This window comes from Bufo gargarizans, chromosome 2 (genome assembly GCF_014858855.1).
Source record: "Bufo gargarizans isolate SCDJY-AF-19 chromosome 2, ASM1485885v1, whole genome shotgun sequence".
Lineage (NCBI taxonomy): Eukaryota > Metazoa > Chordata > Amphibia > Anura > Bufonidae > Bufo > Bufo gargarizans.
Window position 1 is genome coordinate 555,836,030 of NC_058081.1, and position 20,446 is coordinate 555,856,475.

A 20,446-nucleotide genomic window follows, 5' to 3' on the forward strand; every position below is an offset into this window, starting at 1 on the left:
GATCTTCTTCTTTGAAAAAAACAAATAAGATGTAAGCCCTGTGCAGGAGTGACCGCATAGTGATCAGCCACAGAGGCTGATCGCTATGCTGTGCATGTCACAGGGGGGCACTTTGGATGGCAAACAGGGGGCACTGGATGGCAACCGGGGCATTGGATGGCACAATGGGAGCAATGGTTGTCACAAGGGGGCAATGGATGGCACAAAGGGGCACTGGATGGCAAACAGGGGGCAATGGATAGCACAAGGAGGCACTGGATGGCATAATAGAGACAATGGATGGCACAAGGGGGAACTGGATGGCAGAATGGGGGTACTGTGGATGGCACTGTTATGAACGCACTGTGGATGGCACTGTTATGGGCACACTGTGGATGGCACTGTTATGGGCACACTGTGGATGGCACTGTTATGGATGCACTGTGGATGGCACTGTTATTGGGGCAGTGTGGATGGCACTGTAATGAGAATACTGTGAATGTCACTGGTATGGAGGCACTGTGGATGGCACTGTTATGGGGGCAGTGTGGATATCACTGTTATGGGGGCAGTGTGGATGACATTTATGGGAGCACTGTGGAAATCACTGTTACGGGGCGCCTTGGATTTCATTGTTATAGGAACACTGTGGATGGCACTGTTATGGGGGCAGTGTGGATGGCACTGTTATGGGGGCAGTGTGGATGACACTGTTATGGGAATACTGTGGATGGCACTGTTATGGACACACTGTTGATGTCACTGTTATGGGGCAGTGTGGATGTCACTGTTATGGGGGCAGTGTAGATGACACTGATGGGAGCACTGTGGACGTCACTTATGGGGGCACTGTGGATGTCACTGTTATGAGGGCGCTGTGGATGTCACTGATGGGAGTACTGTGGACGTCACTTATGGGGGCACTGTGGATGTCACTATTATGGGAACACTGTGGATGACACTGTAATGGAATACTGTGGATGTCACTGTTATGGGGGCAGCATGTATGACACTTATGGGAGCACTGTGGACGTCACTGTTATGGGGCAGTGTGGGTGACACTGATGGGAGCACTGTGGACGTCACTGTTATGGGGGCGCCGTGGACGTCACTGTTATGGGGGCGCTGTGGATGTCATTGTTATGGGTTCTGAGTATAAGTGATAGGGCTCGTTCACAGAACAGTTTCGGTTTTGCAGTCTGCAAGTTGCGGATCCACTAAATAAGGATACGGTCCGTGTGCGATTCACATAATTTTTTTTTCAGTCCCATTAAGTTCTATAGGTATTAGATCTGCATTATGAGGACCAGAATAGGACATGTATCTTTCGCAAAACTGACATACGGATGTGGAAAGCACATGGACGTCATCAGTGTGTTTTTTACATCGGTATGTCAGTTCCAGTAAAGACAGAACATGTCCTATTCTTGTCCTCAAAATGAGGACCTCAAATCCATAGAACCCAATGGGACTGCAAAAAATGTGGATAGCAAAATGGATACGGTTGTGTGCATAAAGGTTTAGATACACTGCTCAGCAGGTTGTATGATCCAAAATGGAATAAAATACACAGCTTAGCAGGCTGTATCATAGAAGATGGGATTAGATACACACCAGCAGGCAGTATCGCTCACAACAGGCTCTGTATCAGGCACACATACATGTTAGGATTAGATACAGATGTGTTTGGACGTGCTTGCCTATTCCAGCTGTTTATCACACTCTGGAGATGGTGAGGGAAGAGCCCGTGGATGGTCAGTGATGAGTTTAGATACACACCTCAGCAGTCTGTATCACACAAGATAGGATTAGATACAGATGTGTTACTTCAATCCATTAAATTAGAATTAAATGGTCACTAGGACCCGGCATATTTTCGCAGCTCCTCTGACTAATGTAGGGACACAGGTTTCGTTTTTTAGGCAGGAGTTTGACAGGGTGCCCACAAGCATTATCTGAATCAAGTGATGATACACAACAAGTCAAACTACCGTATTTTTCACCCTATAAGACGCACCTAGGAAAATCAGAAAAAAAATATTTTGAACCAAAAGGTGTGCTTTTAGTGGGTTTTGAACTAATTGTGGTCTGTGGATGACACTGTTATGGGGAATCTGTGGATGGCGCACTGTTATGGGGGATCTGTGGGTGACGCACTGTTATGGGGATCTGTGGGTGACACTTATGGGGGGATCTGTGGGTGACACTTATGGGGGATCTGTGGGTGACACTTATGGGGGGATCTGTGGGTGACACTTATGGGGGGATCTGTGGGTGACACTTATGGGGGGATCTGTGGGTGACACTTATTGGGGTCTCTGGATGGCACTGTTATGGGGATCTGTGTATGACAGTTATGGGGGGGATCTGTGGATGACACATATATAGCATCTTATGCTATGTGTCATCCACAGATCCCCTTCATAAGTGTCCCTGTAGTAAATGACCCTCAATACAGGGGGTGAGGGTCGCATCTGCTTTTATAATGACAGCGGGGCCCGTGCAGTGACTGTATTCTACTACACGGGCTCCGCTCACTGTATAATCATATCTCTAATAGTTAATTGTTATGTATATACCGTAATCGCATAATCAGCACCTGTATATGTACAAGCACTCGGTAGGTAGCAGAGAGGAGGGAGGAGGGAGGAGGCAGGCCGAGAGGACGGTCGCTGGCAGCGTGAGTCACTACATCATGCGCCCACGCCGCCTGCTTCATTCATAAAGTGGGCGGCGCAGGCGCGTGACGTAGTGACTCACGCTGCCAGCGCCCATCCTCCCGGCCTGCCTCCTCCCTCCTCTCTCCTCTCTGCTACCTACCGAGTGCTTGTACATATACAGGTGCTGATTATGCGATTACGGTATAAACATAACAATTAACTATTAGAGATATGATTATACAGTGAGCGGGGCCTGTGTAGTAGAATACAGTCACTGCATGGGCCCCGCTGTCATTATAAAAGCAGATGCGACCCCCTCCTCCCTCACAGCTGATACACCCGCCGCGCAGCATCGCGGCGGGTGTATCATTGAAAATTCGGTAAAATCAGCAGCATTCGCCACATAAGACGCACTGCTATTTTCCCCCCACTTTTGGAGGGAAAAAAGTGCGTCTTATAGGGCGAAAAATACAGTAAGTAGTATGAAGGATTAACGTATAAGAAGTATACATTGTAAACCTGGCACTGACCCTGATTCTTTGTACTCCTGAAGTTTTTAAAGATGTTCCCATGAAATTTATTGTTTTTTAAAATATTGAAATAAAATCAAGTTTTAGTATTAGTCAGAGGAGCTGCGAAAATACGCCGGGTCCTAGTGACCATTTAATTCTAATTTCATGTTAAATATTGGCGTAGCAACCCCCTAAGGGATTTCTTTGTTATTTTCATTTACTCCAATCCATTAGGAACCCAAATGACATGACATACGTCACAGAATGGAGCAAAGACTTTGAAACTACATTCACAGACAGAGAATCTAAACATATCTACTTAAGCTCACATGGGATCACTAGGTGCACACGTCTCCAGGAGAACTCCTTCAAACTAATAACCAGGTGGTATCTCACCCCAGTTCCTACTCAAGCAGATGCACTGCCTCAGCACAGACATATGCTGGAGATGCTCCCACCAAAGGCACATACCTGCACATGTGGTGGCACTGCCCTGTGATTCAGCCTTTCTGGACTGAGATACTTAAAGTAGCAAAACAAATGTGTTCTTTATCCGAGTCCCCATCCCTCCTCTCAGTCGTACTACATGTCAGACTGGAAAACATTCCCTTTAGGAAACGCAGACTTTTCCTTTACCTCATGGCTGCAGCAAAATCCCTTATACCACAATATTGGAATAAAAAAAAAACCACTGACCGTTTCACAGTGGCTAAACAAGGTCAACCATATTTACCACATGGAGGAACGGTCAGCCTGGGAGAAGAGATCCCACACGACATTTAAAAAAATATGGGAAGATTGGATATCCTTCCGAAATACTACACCAGCACTTAACATGCTTTCTAACATATCTGTTACACCGAACTGATCTTCACGAAATCTCTGAACTGTTCGTCCTTGATCCTGGACACAACACAACACTTGTACCCAACCTCAACTCTCCCTCACCCCTCCTCCTCACTTCCCTTTCCCGTCTACTCATTACTCCATGTTCTTCATTATGTCAAAGATTGAACACTGTTGCATATCAACTTGTCATAATGTTCTTGTTTTCTTCTACATTGATACAATGTAAACAGTCTCTTATTACATTATAAAAATGAATAAAAAGAGAATTGAAAAGAAAAGAAAAGATACAGATGTGTCTGGGTGTGCTTGCTGCTTCCAGCTGTTTATTACACTCTGGAGATGGTGAGGGAAGAGCCTGAGGATGGTCAGTGATGGGATTTAGACACTGAGTGAGAAGTAGATTAATGTCTAGGTGTAGATAGACACAGGAGTTGTAGTGGGTGTGGCTGCTGCAGACAGAGCAGTGGGGGGGGGGGGGGGGGCGTGGCCAGCCTGTGACTCATCACTGTGCAGTGCAGCCAGGCTTGTGTATCAATAAAGTTATGTATGCAACAAAACAAGAAGGGAAGAAAGTAAACAGATCTGCCAGGATAATGTGATGTCTTCCAGGGGGGAAGGAAAGCTTGGACATGAAAAACAGGTATTGGGGGCATATGTATGGATGGTGAGGGGTGTTAGGAGCACATAAAAAGAATTTAGATTTTGGACCTGACAACCTCTTTAACCTCTTAGGGAGGCGCTCACGTCGCTCCTTTCCCTCTACGCCCTACCGTGTGCCCGTACAGTAGTTTACAACCACATATGGGGTGTTTCTGAAAACTACAGAATCAGGGCAATAAATATTGAGTTTTGCTTGGCTGTTAACCCTTGCTTTGTTACTGAAAAAATGGATTAAAATTGAAAATTTGACAAATAATCGAAATTCGGAAATTTTATCTCCATTTGCCATTAACTCTTGTGGAACACCTAAAGGGTTTACAATGTTTGTAAAATCATTTTTTAATACCTTGAGGGGTGTCGTTTATAGAATGGGGTCATTTTTGGAAGGTTTCTATTATGTAAGTCTCACAAAGTGACTTCAGACCTGAATTGATCCTTAATAAGTGGGTTTTTGAAAATATCTGAAAAATTTCAAGATTTGCTTCTAAACTTCTAAGCCTTGTAACATCCCCAAAAAATAAAATGGCATTCACAAAATGATCCAAACATGAAGTAGACATATGGGGTATGTAAAGTAATAACTATTTTTGGAGGTATTACTATGTATTATAGAAGTAGAGAAATTGAAACTTGGAAATTTGCTAATTTTTCCAAATTGTTGGTAAATTTGGTATTTTTTTATAAATAATATTTTTTTTTTTTTGTCTCCATTTTACCAGTGTCATGAAGTACAATATGTGACGAAAAAACTATCTCAGAATGGCCTGGATAAGTAAAAGCGTTTTAAAGTTATTCACACATAAAGTGTTACTGGTCAGATTTGCAAAAAATGGCCTGGTCCTTAAGGTGAAAATGAGCCCAGTCCATAAGGGGTTAAGGTGACTAGGCAGATCGATAATATATTTTTAAAGAAAAAGATTGAGATGGTGGGCCAAATTACTAGTAATTTGTGATTGAAATCCTAAGATCTTTATGACTCTTGGGTAGAAATAGGGCCTTGCTGGGAACAGCAAAATAAGGTACTATTTTTCCTCCTTGCTAAGAATCCTTCTACTGTAAGCTTCCCAAATGAGAACTTTCCAGAAACCTCTAAAAAGGGGTCATAATTTATATTAGTGTAATATTTAGGAGCAGTAGGTATATTGTAGGCTACATTCTCATAATCCTTAAAATCTTGTACAAACCGGATTCCAAAAAAGTTGGGAAACTATACAACTTGTGAATAAAAACTGAATGCAATGATGTGGAGATGGCAAATGTCAATATTTTATTTGTAATAGAACGTAGATGACAGATCAAACGTTTAATCCGAGTAAATGTATAATTTTAAAGGAAAAATACGTTAATTCAAAATTTCACGGTGTCAACAAATCCCAAAAAAGTTGGGACAAGTAGAAATAAGAGGCTGGAAAAGGTAAATTTGAGCATAACGAAGAAGACCAATTAACACTAATTAGGTCAATTGGCAACATGATTGGGTATAAAAAGAGCTTCTCAGAGTGGCAGTGTCTCTCAGAAGCCAAGATGGGTAGAGGATCACCAATTCCCACAATGTTGCGCACAAAGATAGTGGAGCAATATCAGAAAGGTGTTACCCAGCAAAAAATTGCAAAGACTTTGCATCTATCATCATCAACTGTGCATAACATCATCCGAAGATTCAGAGAATCTGGAACAATCTCTGTGCGTAAGGGTCAAGGCCGTAAGAAACCATACTGGATGCCCGTGATCTCCGGGCTCTTAAACGACACTGCACCACAAACAGGAATGCTACTGTAAAGGAAATCACAGAATGGGCTCAGGAATACTTCCAGAAACCATTGTCAGTGAACACAATCCACCGTGCCACCCGCCGTTGCCAGCTGAAACTCTACAGTGCAAAGAAGAAGCCATTTCTAAGCAAGATCCACAAGCTCAGGCATTTTCACTGGGCCAGGGATCATTTAAAATGGAGTGTGGCAAAATGGAAGACTGTTCTGTGGTCAGACGAGTCACGATTCGAAGTTCTTTTTGGAAATCTGGGACGCCATGTCATCCGGACCAAAGAGGACAAGGACAACCCAAGTTGTTATCAATGCTCAGTTCAGAAGCCTGCATCTCTGATGGTATGGGGTTGCATGAGTGCGTGTGGCATGAGCAGCTTGCATGTCTGGAAAGGCACCATCAATGCAGAAAAATATATTCAGGTTCTAGAACAACATATGCTCCCATCCAGACGTCATCTCTTTCAGGGAAGACCCTGCATTTTTCAACAAGATAATGCCAGACCACATTCTGCATCAATCACAACATCATGGCTGCGTAGGAGAAGGATCCGGGTACTGAAATGGCCAGTCTGCAGTCCAGATCTTTCACCTATAGAGAACATTTGGCGCATCATAAAGAGGAAGGTGCAACAAAGTAGGCCCAAGACGATTGAACAGTTAGAGGCCTGTATTAGACAAGAATGGGAGAGCATTCCTATTTCTAAACTTGAGAAACTGGTCTCCTCGGTCCCCAGACCTCTGTTGAGTGTTGTAAGAAGAAGGGGAGATGCCACACAGTGGTGAAAATGGCCTTGTCCCAACTTTTTGGGGATTTGTTGACACCATGAAATTCTGATTCAACATATTTTTTCCTTAAAATGGTACATTTTCTCAGTTTAAACTTTTGTTCCGTGATTTATGTTCTATTCTGAATAAAATATTAGAAGTTGGCACCTCCACATCATTGCATTCAGTATTTATTCGCGATTTGTATAGTGTCCCAACTTTTTTGAAATCCGGTTTGTACAATATTGCACACCCTTGCCAGAAGGTCGAATAACCAGTTCCACGTTATTTTGTTGATTCTAAAGGTCTTTCTCTTCTGGGATGCTAAGGTTGCTTTGTTTAGGAAGATCTGTGGTTAGTGTTGAAATCATAGGAAGTCAAGTCCCCATATGCCTGGAGTAAGTGTCTGGGTTAAAATCTAGAGGGAGCGATATGACCCCAAGGTGAATTATTTGATCTGATATGGGGATTGAGGTAATGGAGCCATCCTCTCTCTCACGTCTGTTGTGCAGAATTTGAAAGTGGTAAGCAAGGATGAGCTTGAGCACAAATCTCTGATGATCAAAAAAATAGATTGAAATGGTTGATTTTGTTGGGTTAGCTAAATTCTAGCCTTTTTTCCAGGAGTTTCAAAGGTGGCCTTATTTTGATGTTTTTTTTGTGTCATGCTTGCAGGATAACAGTCTGAACTGGATGGACAGGTGTCTTTTTTTCCACCTTACAAACCATGTTACTATGCTTTAAGTGCTGTGGCTACTCTTAAGTGATGGTTAACTTGGATGTCCTGTATTGTGTTGAGCAGGATGTAAAATAAAGCACCCATAAGATGCACTTTTTCCCCCCAAAGTGGGGGGGGGGGGGAAATGCACCTGTGTCTTATGGGGCGAATACTAAGCGCTTCATTAGTCCCGGAGGACCAGGAAGCGGTGAAGACTCTGTACTCACCGCTTCCTGGTCCTCAGCTCGGCTATCGGCTGTGCATGGCTGTGCACAGCGTGAGGGTGCTCTGTGACCTCACACTCTGTGCCGCGATACACAGCAGACAGCAGGATGAAGAAGATCACAATGGTTAGGAGCAGTGGCATCCAGGAGCAGGAGAGCTAAGTGAGTTTTCTTATTTTATTTGCGCTGGGGGCTGATGGCTGACATATAGGGACTGATATATGGGGCTGAATGGGTGAATATATGGGGGCTGATGGCTGAATATATGGGGGCTCATGGCTGACGGCTGACATATAGGGGCTGATGGCTGACATATGTAGGCTGGTGGCTGGCATATGGGGGCTGATGGCTGACATATGGGGGCTTATGGCTGACATATGGGGGCTGATGGATGGCTGACATATGGGGGCTGATAGATGACTGACATATGGGCGCTGATAGATGGCTGAAATATGGGGGCTAATAGATGGCTGACATATGGGTGCTGATGGATGGCTGACATATGGGGGCTGATGGATGGCTGACATATGGGGGCTGATGGATGGCTGACATATGGGGGCTGATGGATGGCTGACATATGGGGGGTGATGGATGGCTGACATATGGGGGCTAATAGATGGCTGACATTTGGGTGCTGATAGGTTGATGGCTGAAGGTTGGGGGATTGATCTGAGGCATTGGGGGTCTGATCTGAGGTGTGATTGACATTGGGGGTCTGACTAAGGCTGTAAGCTGAGGTCTGATTAACATTGGGGGTCTGATTGCTGGTCTGACCTGAGGTGTATTGGAAAATATAGCTTTTTCTTTTTGTTCTCCTCTAAAACCTGCGTCTTATAGGGCGAAAAATACAGCAATTTTATACATCCAGGGGTTAATGCCACCCTCTAGATTTTACCCTGATGAAAGTCAGTACCATCTCTTACATACTTTTGGTGATCTGGTCTGGTGATCTTTGGATTTTAATTTAATGGGATTATCGAAGGCACTAACTATACTAAAAACAGTAATCTGACACCGGTTGAACAAGGGACAACAGAGAAATAGTAATCCACTCTTCAGATACAGGGGGTGGGATAGATGGAACCCAAAATACTATAGAATTGTTGAGGGTGAACCTTTCCCCGAAATCTCCAAGAAACTAAAGCAGAGATGATCGACCTGCAGCTCTCCAGCTGTTGCAAAACTACAACTCCCAGCATGCCTAGACTACCTACAGCTATCAGCCTACAGCAGGGCATGGTGGGAATTGTAGTTTTACTACATAGCAGAGCTGGAGAGGGTCCAGAGGAGGGCAACTAAAGTAATAACTGAAATGGGGCAACTACAGTACCCTGAAAGATGATCAAAATTAGGGTTATTCACTTTAGAAAAAAGACGACTGAGGGGAGATCTAATTACTATGTATAAATATATCAGGGGTCAGTACAGAGATCTCTCCCATCATCTATTTATCCCCAGGACTGTGACTGTGACAAGGGGACATCCTCTGCGTCTGGAGGAAAGAAGGTTTGTACACAAACATAGAAGAGGATTCTTTACGGTAAGAGCAGTGAGACTATGGGACTCTCTGCCTGAGGAGGTGGTGATGGTGAGTACAATAAAGGAATTTAAGAGGGGCCTGGATGTATTTCTGGAGCGTAATAATATTACAGGCTATAGCTACCGTACTAGAGAGGGGTCATTCATCCAGGGAGTTATTCTGATTGCCTGATTGGAGTCGGGGAGGAATTTCCCCTAAAGTGAGGAAAATTGGCTTTTACCTTACAGGGTTTTTTGTGCCTTCCTCTGGATCAACTTGCAGGATGACAGGCCGAACTGGATGGACAAATGTATTTTTTCGGCCTTATGTACTATGTTACTATATTACAACAGCTGGAGAGACGCAGGTTGGCCATGCCTGAACTAGAGGATATGGTAAATGAATCCTTTAGTAAACAGATATAGAATATATATAATATCTACCACCAACTTGGCATCCTATGTACCACACGCTACCTCATTACGGATCCAGATCTACCTGTGGAACAACAGCAATCAATGCAATGTCTATTGTTAATTTTGACCCATAATTTCTTTACATATGGTAATAGGATCTTCCATCGGTGCCACAAAACAGCTATAGTGATTAAAGTGGCACCAGCATACGCAAATGTATTTATGGGAAAATTTTAACTAAGGGGTGCATCTATTTTCTGCCGCCCATTGGGGTTCCTTTTATATGCAGATGCTCACACGTGAATGTCACATTCTATGTTTCCGTCAAAAATGCTAACTTTGCCATTAGTCAATTTTGTGAAAATGCCTATTGTTATGAAATAGGTTGTTTTTCCTTTTATTTTTGTCTGTATGTTTATAGCATCAGTTATACTTTGTTCTCAAAGATGGATATGTATGACAAGCTATAAATTGCAATGTAATATATGTACTTACCTTGTGACTTGGTAAGGATGACACTATGCAAATCTCACAAAAAAATGTATTGAAAGTAAAATGATATTTGGGACAATAAAACATGTAGTGCAAGGTGAATTTTCTATCGTAGATATATAGACAATTTATTTTTGATATGGAAAGGCAATCCTGATTCCATTATTGATTTCACTAATAAATTTAACCAAAATACATGGGGGATTAACTTCTCCTTTAATTTTAGACCTACGAAGATCGAATTATTACACATTAATATCTCACAAAGAAGAAAGCCATTATCACACCTACCCTTTTAAAAAAGGTGTATAGCAACAGTTATCTCCATTTCTCTCCCTAAGAAATGGCTGACTAATATTCCATATGGGCAATTTAAAAGGATACAGAAACCCTGCACTGATAGTGAAATAATACATTTATAGTGTCTCAAAAAATAGATTTATTGAAAAAGGCTACCCAGAAACAGTCACCAGAGAAACGCGTTGAGCCACTTGTAGACTGCTGTCCCTGTAACATGGAGGGGAGAGCCTTGTAGTCTAACAGTAGACACAGCTAGGTAGCCTTACTTAGTCCCAGTGGGGAATACAGACCATTGCCAGTGACCGGACTACTGATCAAGAGGGGTGGATGGAGGTTCTCACACCACAATAAGTCCATCCTTCCTAGGGCTCTGGTCACGAGTCTGCCCTATCTGGTGATAATTTATTGAACCGTGGGTTTGGCCAGCTACGTACACTCCAGTGTAGTGGGTGCCACCAAGATGAATGTATTTGTGTTGTTATGTTATTGAGAACTTCCCCCCGTTCTTTTTCAAATAATTTAATAAAAGTTACTTTTTAGCGACCACCACTTACACAGTTAAATGTTACTCATTAGGTAGTCGCCTACAAATTACTACAATTATCAGTGAACGCGTCCGATAATCTGACTACCAGATCAAATTCCCAAACATACATATGTATTCTGACTTAATATACATATATTGCTGTGGGTCCAAATAGTAATGAGGAATGCAGGATAAAACATATTGTTAACAGTTGATGTATAGTCAGTTTTAGGTAAGTAAATATAGTTCCAGGTAAGTAAATATGAATATAATGGAGAGTAATTATGTTAATCCATAAGTCTGTCCAGTAGTTAGTCGCTATGAAAAGAGAGGGGGAGGTAAGTATAGACCTGTATAGTTAAAGAGTTTCTGTCATCTGAAAAATGGGTATTAAGCTGGCTGACATTAGCGATGTGCTAAGGTCAGCTGAACATAACTATATTAGTGCCATCTCACTGCCTGAAGCCTTTATTGAGAAAAACAAACTTTTATAATATGCTAATTAGTCTCTAGGACACATGGGGGGGGGGGGGGGGGGCGCTGCACCTGCTCCTAGAGGCTTCCTTTGCCCACCTATTTTCACACCCTTCTTCTCTTGATTGACAGGGCCAGGGCAGCGCAGCTCTCCTCCCGTCGGTCGAGTCTACTAAGAAAATCTCGCGCCTGCGCCGTCCCGTTCAGTATTTGGCACAGTAAGTGAATGACGCTCGGCGGCTGAATACGTCACAGTGAGGAAGCTGGCAGTCGGAGAACGTCCTTCCCACATAATCAAGGTCAAAAGCATTCATTCCAATGAGCACTTGTTGAGTATGCTCGCAAAGCGGTCACAGAATTCTGTGTCTTCCTTGAACGAGGTTGGTCGTAAGTGAGAGCATAGTCCCCTTGGTATGCGACTACTTTTGTGATACTCTGTTAGAGTAGTGCAATGTAGTTTCAGAGAGGTCAAACGTTAAAGATCACGAGTGTAGTCCCATATTTTCCATTCTTGGGATGGAATCTGTAGGAATTAATTTCCCAAATGGACTTGAGCAATAATGTTGCTAGCAGTCTCAGTATCATAGGAAAATGTATTGGTAGACATCGGTTCAGGGTGCTAGATCAGCAGAACATCAATACAGGAAGAGGATGAGACCTGCACACCCTTCAGTGGTGGGTGCTCATAGAGGACAATCGTCATTCAATTCCAATAGAAAAATCTATGGCACACCAAAGATTCTTTTCAAGTGATGCTTTAATACATAATGTGCAGTTTTACATCATTTTGTGTTTAGTTTCATCCAGAGTGTATACCAATGTAACAGGCCATGAAAATAGTCCCAACGTTTCGGTTGGATGACTACCTTTATCAAGGTCACTTTTCTCTGGCATTGTTAACTATACAGGTCTATACTTACCTCCCCCTCTCTTTTCATAGCGACTAACTACTGGACAGACTTATGGATTAACATAATTACTCTCCATTTGCTTACCTGGAACTTTATTCATATTTACTTACCTGGAACTGACTTTACATCAACTGTGAACAATATGTTTTATCCTGCATTCCTCATTACTATTTGGACCCAGAGCAATATATGTTAAGTCAGCATGCATATGTATGTATACTTTCCATAATAGGGCAAGTCATATTTTATTTAGCTGTACATGTACTCTACATCTTTAGTATCAATATACCCTAGAGAAATTGTTTTATAATTCTCCTAGATCCCTTGATCTAGGAGAAACGTTGGGACTACTTTCATGGCCTGTAAAATTGGTATATACCCTGGATGAAACTAAACACAAAATGATGTAAAACTGCACATTATGTATTAAAGCATCACTTGAAAAGAATCTTTGGTGTGCCATAGATTTCTGCTATACTATAGGCTGTGAACAAGGTCCGGGATGGACCGAAACATTGGCCAATTGCAGTAAAAACATTAGGATGAAATAAATATTGGATTAACTTGCATTCAATATCTGAGTGCCGTGATTTTTGTTTCTTACTATTGCTAATAACCTGAAAGAATATCTATACCTCTATCGAAGTGGAAGTCGATCAGAATTTAATGATAAATTTGATTTGCCGTGATACGGAATTTCCTGTGCTTCATGGTAGCGAATTGATTTAACCTAAAATAGTGTAAAAAACAAAATAAATTATACTTTCCTTCTCCATTTGCTTACGATGGGCAGGCCACCACCATCGTGATTGAAGATCTCGGGTGAAATCCTGCGAACGGTGAAGTATAACGCCGGCCGGCGTGACAACGTCATCTCAGGCCGATAGATCTTCAAGCAAGATAGTTGCGGCCAGACCGTCGCAAGCAAATGAGTATGATTAAAAAAAAAATTCTGTTAATTTTAAACTGTATTATTACGCTCAGAGTATGAATGCGGCCTCTGAGGAGTACAATGATGGGGAGCAGCGCTATCGCTGCTCCCTGTCATTGCACCCGCTACTTGCTTTTTGTAATTCATCGAAGCAGCCTAATCAAATTTTCCAGAAGTTCACTCATCTCTACCTCTGTTTTGTACCCTATACTGCTTTCCGCTTCCAATTCATGAGGAAATCCTGATGCAAAATATAGAGGACTCATGCTCAATTTGCATGAGTTTTGGCTATTTACTCTGAAATCGGTTTGACTAAGATGAAAAAGAAGTCCTGCATACAGGACTTTAATGGCCTATATCACACGGTCAGTATTATCCTGGCTGATCCACACCTGATTTATCTCTCAACATTTTGGGGGTTATTTATGATCCAGAAATACACCTATATAAGGTGTATTTCTGGCACAAATTGTAGCGCAAAGGTTATTTGTGCCGCAATCTGTGACGCCAGGTCTAAACAAAGTGGGCGTGGCATAGAAAATCATCTAAATGTAAGCCAGCATGGAAGCTTTCTCTTCATAACCGGCGGATCCACTGCCAGCTATAGGGGTTATATGCCAGTCTTAATAAAAGACCCTCTTTGTGTAGTTGAGTTTATCCTCCCTCTCAGCAGGTGGAAAAAGGCCCCATTTTGGACCAGTAGTGAGGGTCTAACAAGGTGGAGTACCAGTAGTCATCCGATTGCCGAACGGTGATAATGCAGCTGTCACTAAGCAAGCAACTAAGCATGCTGTCCATTTGCACAAGGGAATCTGAGGGACTCCATGCCTTCATCTCCACTGCATACTGCCACGGCCTGTCTGGGTCATCTGCCTGGTCTTCCCCTCTGCCCTCCAGCTCCTCTCCTGTCACTCAGGTAGCCGTGAGATGTAGCCGCCACGTCTCCAGGACATGAAGGAATGGAATGACATAATTCATCCTGTAGTCCTGGTGACTGACAAATAAAATGTCCTCCTCAAAGAGCCTGAGCAAATGGCAGGTGTTACGCATGAACTGCCACTGGTTAACGTTGAAGTTATACAGAGGAGTACTCCTGTCCGCCTGTATCATCAAGAAATCATTCATGGCCTTTCTCTGCTCATATAGTCGGTAAAACATGTGTAGGGTGGAGTTCCAAGGTGTGGAAACATCACATATGAGGTGATGTTGAGGAATGCTATTCTGCCTTTGCAGTTCAAGGAGGGCGTGTTTTGCAGTGTAAGAGTGGCTGAAGTGCAAGCACAGTTTTCTGGCCATTTTCAAGACTTCAGGAACCACTTCACAACCAGATTAAAGACATGCGCCATGCAGGGTGCATGGGTCGGCCCTCAATGACGCAGTGCAGACAGAATGTTCTTCCCGTTATCTGTGACCATGGTTCCAATCTTCAGTTGATGAGGAGATAGCCAGGAGTCGATTTTTTGTTGAAGGACACAGAGTTCCTCCCCGGTGTGACTCCATTCCCCCAGGCAGATCAGATGCAGAACAGTGTGACATCGCCGTGCTCTGCATAGCTGGTATGCTGGAGGACCACTCTGAACTGTGCCTACAGTGGAGTATGAGGACAAGGTGGAGGATGAGGAGGCAGAGGAGGACATTGGCGCAGAAATTACAGCTTGAGAATACGGAGGCGGTATTGCCATCACCTGGCCTAGATGCTGGTGTGCTTGGGCAGGAACCACAATTACCCAGTGGGCTGTAAAGGACAGATTTTGTGAACTGTACCAGACACCGACAGGCTCAATGACTGGCCCACCTTCTACTCAACATACGTGTGCAGAGCTGCTACAGCCTTTTTGTAGAAGTAATGACGACTTGGGATTCTCCACCATGGCTCGGCACATGGCATCAGTTCCCTGAAAGGTGGAAGTCAACCACATGAAAAAGGAGGGACTCTAGTACCAGCAAATTGTCCAGGAGCACGTTCAGCTTCTGCACCGTTGGAGTGCACACATACTGTTGTCTTTTTGCAATCTCCTCCATGATCAATTGCTGGTGAAATGAGTGAGTAGTAGAAGGAGCATCAGGATCAGCAGAGGTCGCAGTACCTTTTTTCCAGTAAAAATACTCTTCCTAACAATTTTGAGGAGAATTTTTAGACAAGGAGGAGTAGGAATTTTGCTTTAATTCATATATATAATGCATAGGCTCATATAACGTTATGAGGTTGATATTTCTGCTGGGAAACCATTGCTAGTATCCCATGCAGAAATAAATGTAGACAATTTTACATTTATCCAACATCATAAACTAAATATAAGAACACTGCTGCCCTACACAGGGCTCACCTGACGCTGCCATTAACTGCGCCCACCTGACGCTGCAACACACTGCGCCCACCTGACGCTGCGATACACAGCGCCCACCTGGTGCTACTATATACATATTACATACACAGCTCTACCACATGCCCATTACACAGATAGTTTACTATATACACATTGCACACACAGCGCTGCTACATGTCCATTACACAGATAGAACTACTGTGTGCAAATTACACACAGGAAACTGTACAATAGACTGGTTACACTGACATAGCCCTGCTTTATACACACCTTCCATACATAAAGTTCCTCTGCATTCTCCACCAGCGCAGTCCTACAGGGAGCCTGTGTTCCCCTAACTCCTCCCACACACATGGCTGAGCACATGACTGTGACATCACCACAGGTCCTGTAACCACAATGTAGTGTTTAGTCCAGGATCTGGAGCTGATCCTGGTAAGAGAGGTTTGTGAGAGGCAGGGCTTCTTAGGAGAGGGGCGGGGTTTCATGTGTGTTATACTTGGCAGCTTCTGATACAGCGCTCCTGACTAGAAAAAGACCATGCGTAAAAATACGCATGAGTCTTTTTCCAGGGAGTAAAATGGCCTGAACAGGCATCTATGATGCTTGTAAAGGCATTATTGCTACCTCTGAGGACCAGTAGTTGATAGAAAGGAAACACAGCTCCCTTCTGCTGAGGTGGTGGAGCCTTGACGGCTAGAAAAGGGTTGTGGGCCACTAGGAGATGCCTCAGGCTGTACAACAACATTAGTGCCATGGTTTTCCCAGGCCATTTTATGGTGATGCTGGATGTGTTGACAAAGGGCCGTGGTGCCAACATTGGCACTAGAGATGGGTAAATCAAAGTTAATAAAGTGGAATTCGATCCGAATTTCAGAATTTTTTTTATTCGCACTGAATACGAATTTCCTTACGCTTTGTGACGAATCACATTTTTTCCTAAAATGCCTGCTGCATGTGTGAGGACATGGAGCAAGGAACTCTGGGAAGGCGGGATCACCCATAATGCCATGCATGCAGCCAATCAGCAGCCAGCCCTGTGATGTCACAGCCCAATAGATAGCCTCAGCCATCTTGGTTCTGCCATTTTTCAGTGTACTTAGTGCAGGGAGAGACGTCAGCAGTCACTAGGGACATTGCTAGAAAAAACTTCATTGTGCTATGTAACAGATCTCCGTTGATGGCTGCTCCTAGTGCTTCCTGAGGGCTCCAAGCACTCCGCTCGACACCGTAACCACCACAGGAACAAGGAACAGGAACAGCTCTTACAAGAGCTAGGGGTTATAGCCAGGGGAGTATACTGCGTACAGCAATCACCACGCACATGAGATGAGGCTCTATGTTGAAGGTCAAAACAGGAACTCTTTATTGACCACACAAACATTGCTGTCAGTTCAGTGATAGCACTGCTGCAACAAGACACTTCCTCTGCCAGTCAAGGGAATGTCAGCTCCAGTAAGCAGGGGACCAGGAGAGAAGGACAGGCCAGACAGGTGCTGGTAGTGGGAGACTAAATTTTTAGGGGTACAGATAGGGCAATCTGTCACAAAGACTGGGATTGTCGAATGTTGTGTTGTCTTCCTGGCACTCGAGTTCGACACATCACGGATCGGGTTGACAGATTACTGGAAGGGGCTGGAGAAGATCCAGCGGTCATGGTACATATCGGAACCAATGACAAAGTTAGAGGTAGGTGGAGCGTCCTTAAAAATGATTTTAGGGATTTAGGTCAAAAACTTAGGGCAAGGACCTCAAAGGTAGTATTTTCCAAAATACTACCGGTACCACGGTACCACAAGAAAGGCAGCAAGAGATTAGGGAGTTTAACAAGTGTCTCAAGAACCGGTGTAGTGAGGAGGGGTTTGGGTTCCTGGAGAACTTGACAGACTTCTCTGTTGGCTACAGGCTCTATAGTAGGGATATATATAAAGAAAAAGAAAATGGAGCTCATAGTACCAAAAAAGTAAAAATATGCTTTATTTAAACATAGTTAAAAGGTATACATGAATAGAAAGACAAATGAATAATATGCCATGTAAAAAGTGAAAGAAACAGAGAAAGAGCGCCACCCTGGGATAGCACACAGGTCCGTTGTAAATATAAATATGTAGGTCACAGAATAAATGTTAGGTACAATGACAAGCCAATGACCTAGTAGCAAAGTGAAAACCAAAAATATATATAGGTGAGTCAGTGGTCGACAAGCTGAACTGCACGGCAGTAAACCAAGGTTTGTTAGGCAAATGCAATGGAAGAAGTAAATAACAAACCACCATGAGGATCAGGTGTAAAAAGAACACCATTGAAAAAATGCTGTGCAGAGGAGCAAAAACTCACCTAAGGAGGACCGTGTGCAAGGTTACCCAGGATGACGCTACCCCAACGCGCGTTTCGGCGTGCCTTCGTCTGGGGGTCAATGGGATGGGCTGTACTTCAATGAGGTAGGGGCAGCTGTGTTGGGGGAGAAGATGGCTAGAAGTTTGGAGGAGTGCTTAAACTAGGGACTGGGGGGAGAGTAACTACGTTATAGGATGGCAAGATAGTGCAGATAGAGACCGGGGGCGAGGTAACGAGACTGGGGGAGGAATGGAAGGAAGGACTAGAACAGTTCAGAAAAGGTGTAGGGTTAAAAATATACGTAAACCTCTTAATTGTATGTATACTAATGCCAGAAGCCTGACTAATAAAACTAGGGAACTGGAATTAGTGATGTGTGAGGAGAACTATGACATAGTGGGAATTACTGAGACGTGGCTGGATGATAGCTATGACTGGGCAGGTAATGTACAGGGTTACAGTCTGTTTAGAAAGGATCGCCAAAACCGGAGAGGGGGAGGGGTCTGCCTTTATGTAAAGTCCTGTCTAAAGCCCACACTCTGGGAAGATATAAGTGAGGTACATGAACATGTGGAGTCACTGTGGGTAGAAATACAACCAATAGACCTGACAGAACAACAGAAGTGCAGGTTGGGGGACACCTGAGAAATAGTGACCATAAAGTAATAACCTTCCAATTATCATTCAAAGGAATGTTTATTCAGGGAGAAACAAAAATACCAAACTTAAAACAAGCTCAATTTAGCCAACTAAGCAAGGCCATAGGCCTAACTAACTTGGACAAAGTCCTCAAAAATAAGAATACAGACACAAAATGGTATATTTTTAAAAGTATCCTAAAATCTAATTGTGAGAGGTACATACTTTATGGCAGGCATGCTCAACCTGTGGCCCTCCAGCTGTTGTAAAACTACAACTCCCACAATGCCCTGCTGTAGGCTGATAGCTGTAGGCTGTTCGGGCATGCTGGGAGTTGTAGTTTTGCAACAGCTGGAGGGCCTCAGGTTGAGCATGCCTGCCTTATGGGAATAAAAGGTTAAGGAACAAGAAGAAACCAATGTAGATAAATAGAACTTTAAACAAAGCAATAAATTACAAAAAGAAAGCATTTAAATCACTAAAACAAGAGGGTGCGAGCAAGCACTGAAAAACTATAAGGAAAAAAAATAGAATATGTGAAAAACAAATAAAAGCAGCCAAACTATAGACGGAGAGATTAATTGCCAAAGAGAGCAAAACTAACCCTAAAATGTTTTTCAATTATATAAATGGTAAAAAGTTTAATCTGAAGGTGTCGGCCCTCTACAGAAAAAGTGCCCTGTCTGACCCAGGATGAAGTAAAGCGGCATCTTAAAAAGATTAAAATAGACAAATCACCAGGACCAGATGGCATACAACCCCGTATCATAAGAGAATTAAGTAATGCCATAGCCAGATCCTTATTTCTGATATTTAAGTACTCTGTACTGACAAGGAGTGTTCCACAGGATTGGCGCATAGCAAATGTAGTGCCAATATTTAAAAAGAGTTCAAAAACAGAGCCGGGAAACTATAGGCCAGTAAGTTTAATATCTGTCGTGGGTAAACTGTTTGAAGGTTTTCTAAGAGATGCTATCTTGGAGTACGTCAATGAAAATAAGCAAATAACGCCATATCAGCATGGCTTCATGAGGGATCGGTCATGTCAAACTAATTTAATCTTTTTCTATGAGGAGGTAAGTTGTAGACTTGACAGCAGCGATCAATGGATGTCGTATATCTGGACTTCTCCAAAGAATTTGACATTGTACCACATTAAAGGTTAGTATATAAAATGAGAATGCTTGGACTGGGAGAAAATGTCTGTATGTAGGTAAGTGGCTCAGTGATAAAAAACAGAGGGTGGTTATTAATGGTACATACTCAGATTGGGTCACTGTCACTAGTGGAGTACCTCAGGGGTCAGTATTGAGCGCTATTCTCTTCAATATATTTATTAATGATCTTGTAGAAGGCTTGCACAGTAAAATATCAATTTTTGAAGATGGCACTAAACTGTGTAAAGTAATTGACACAGAAGAGGACAGTATACTGCTACAGA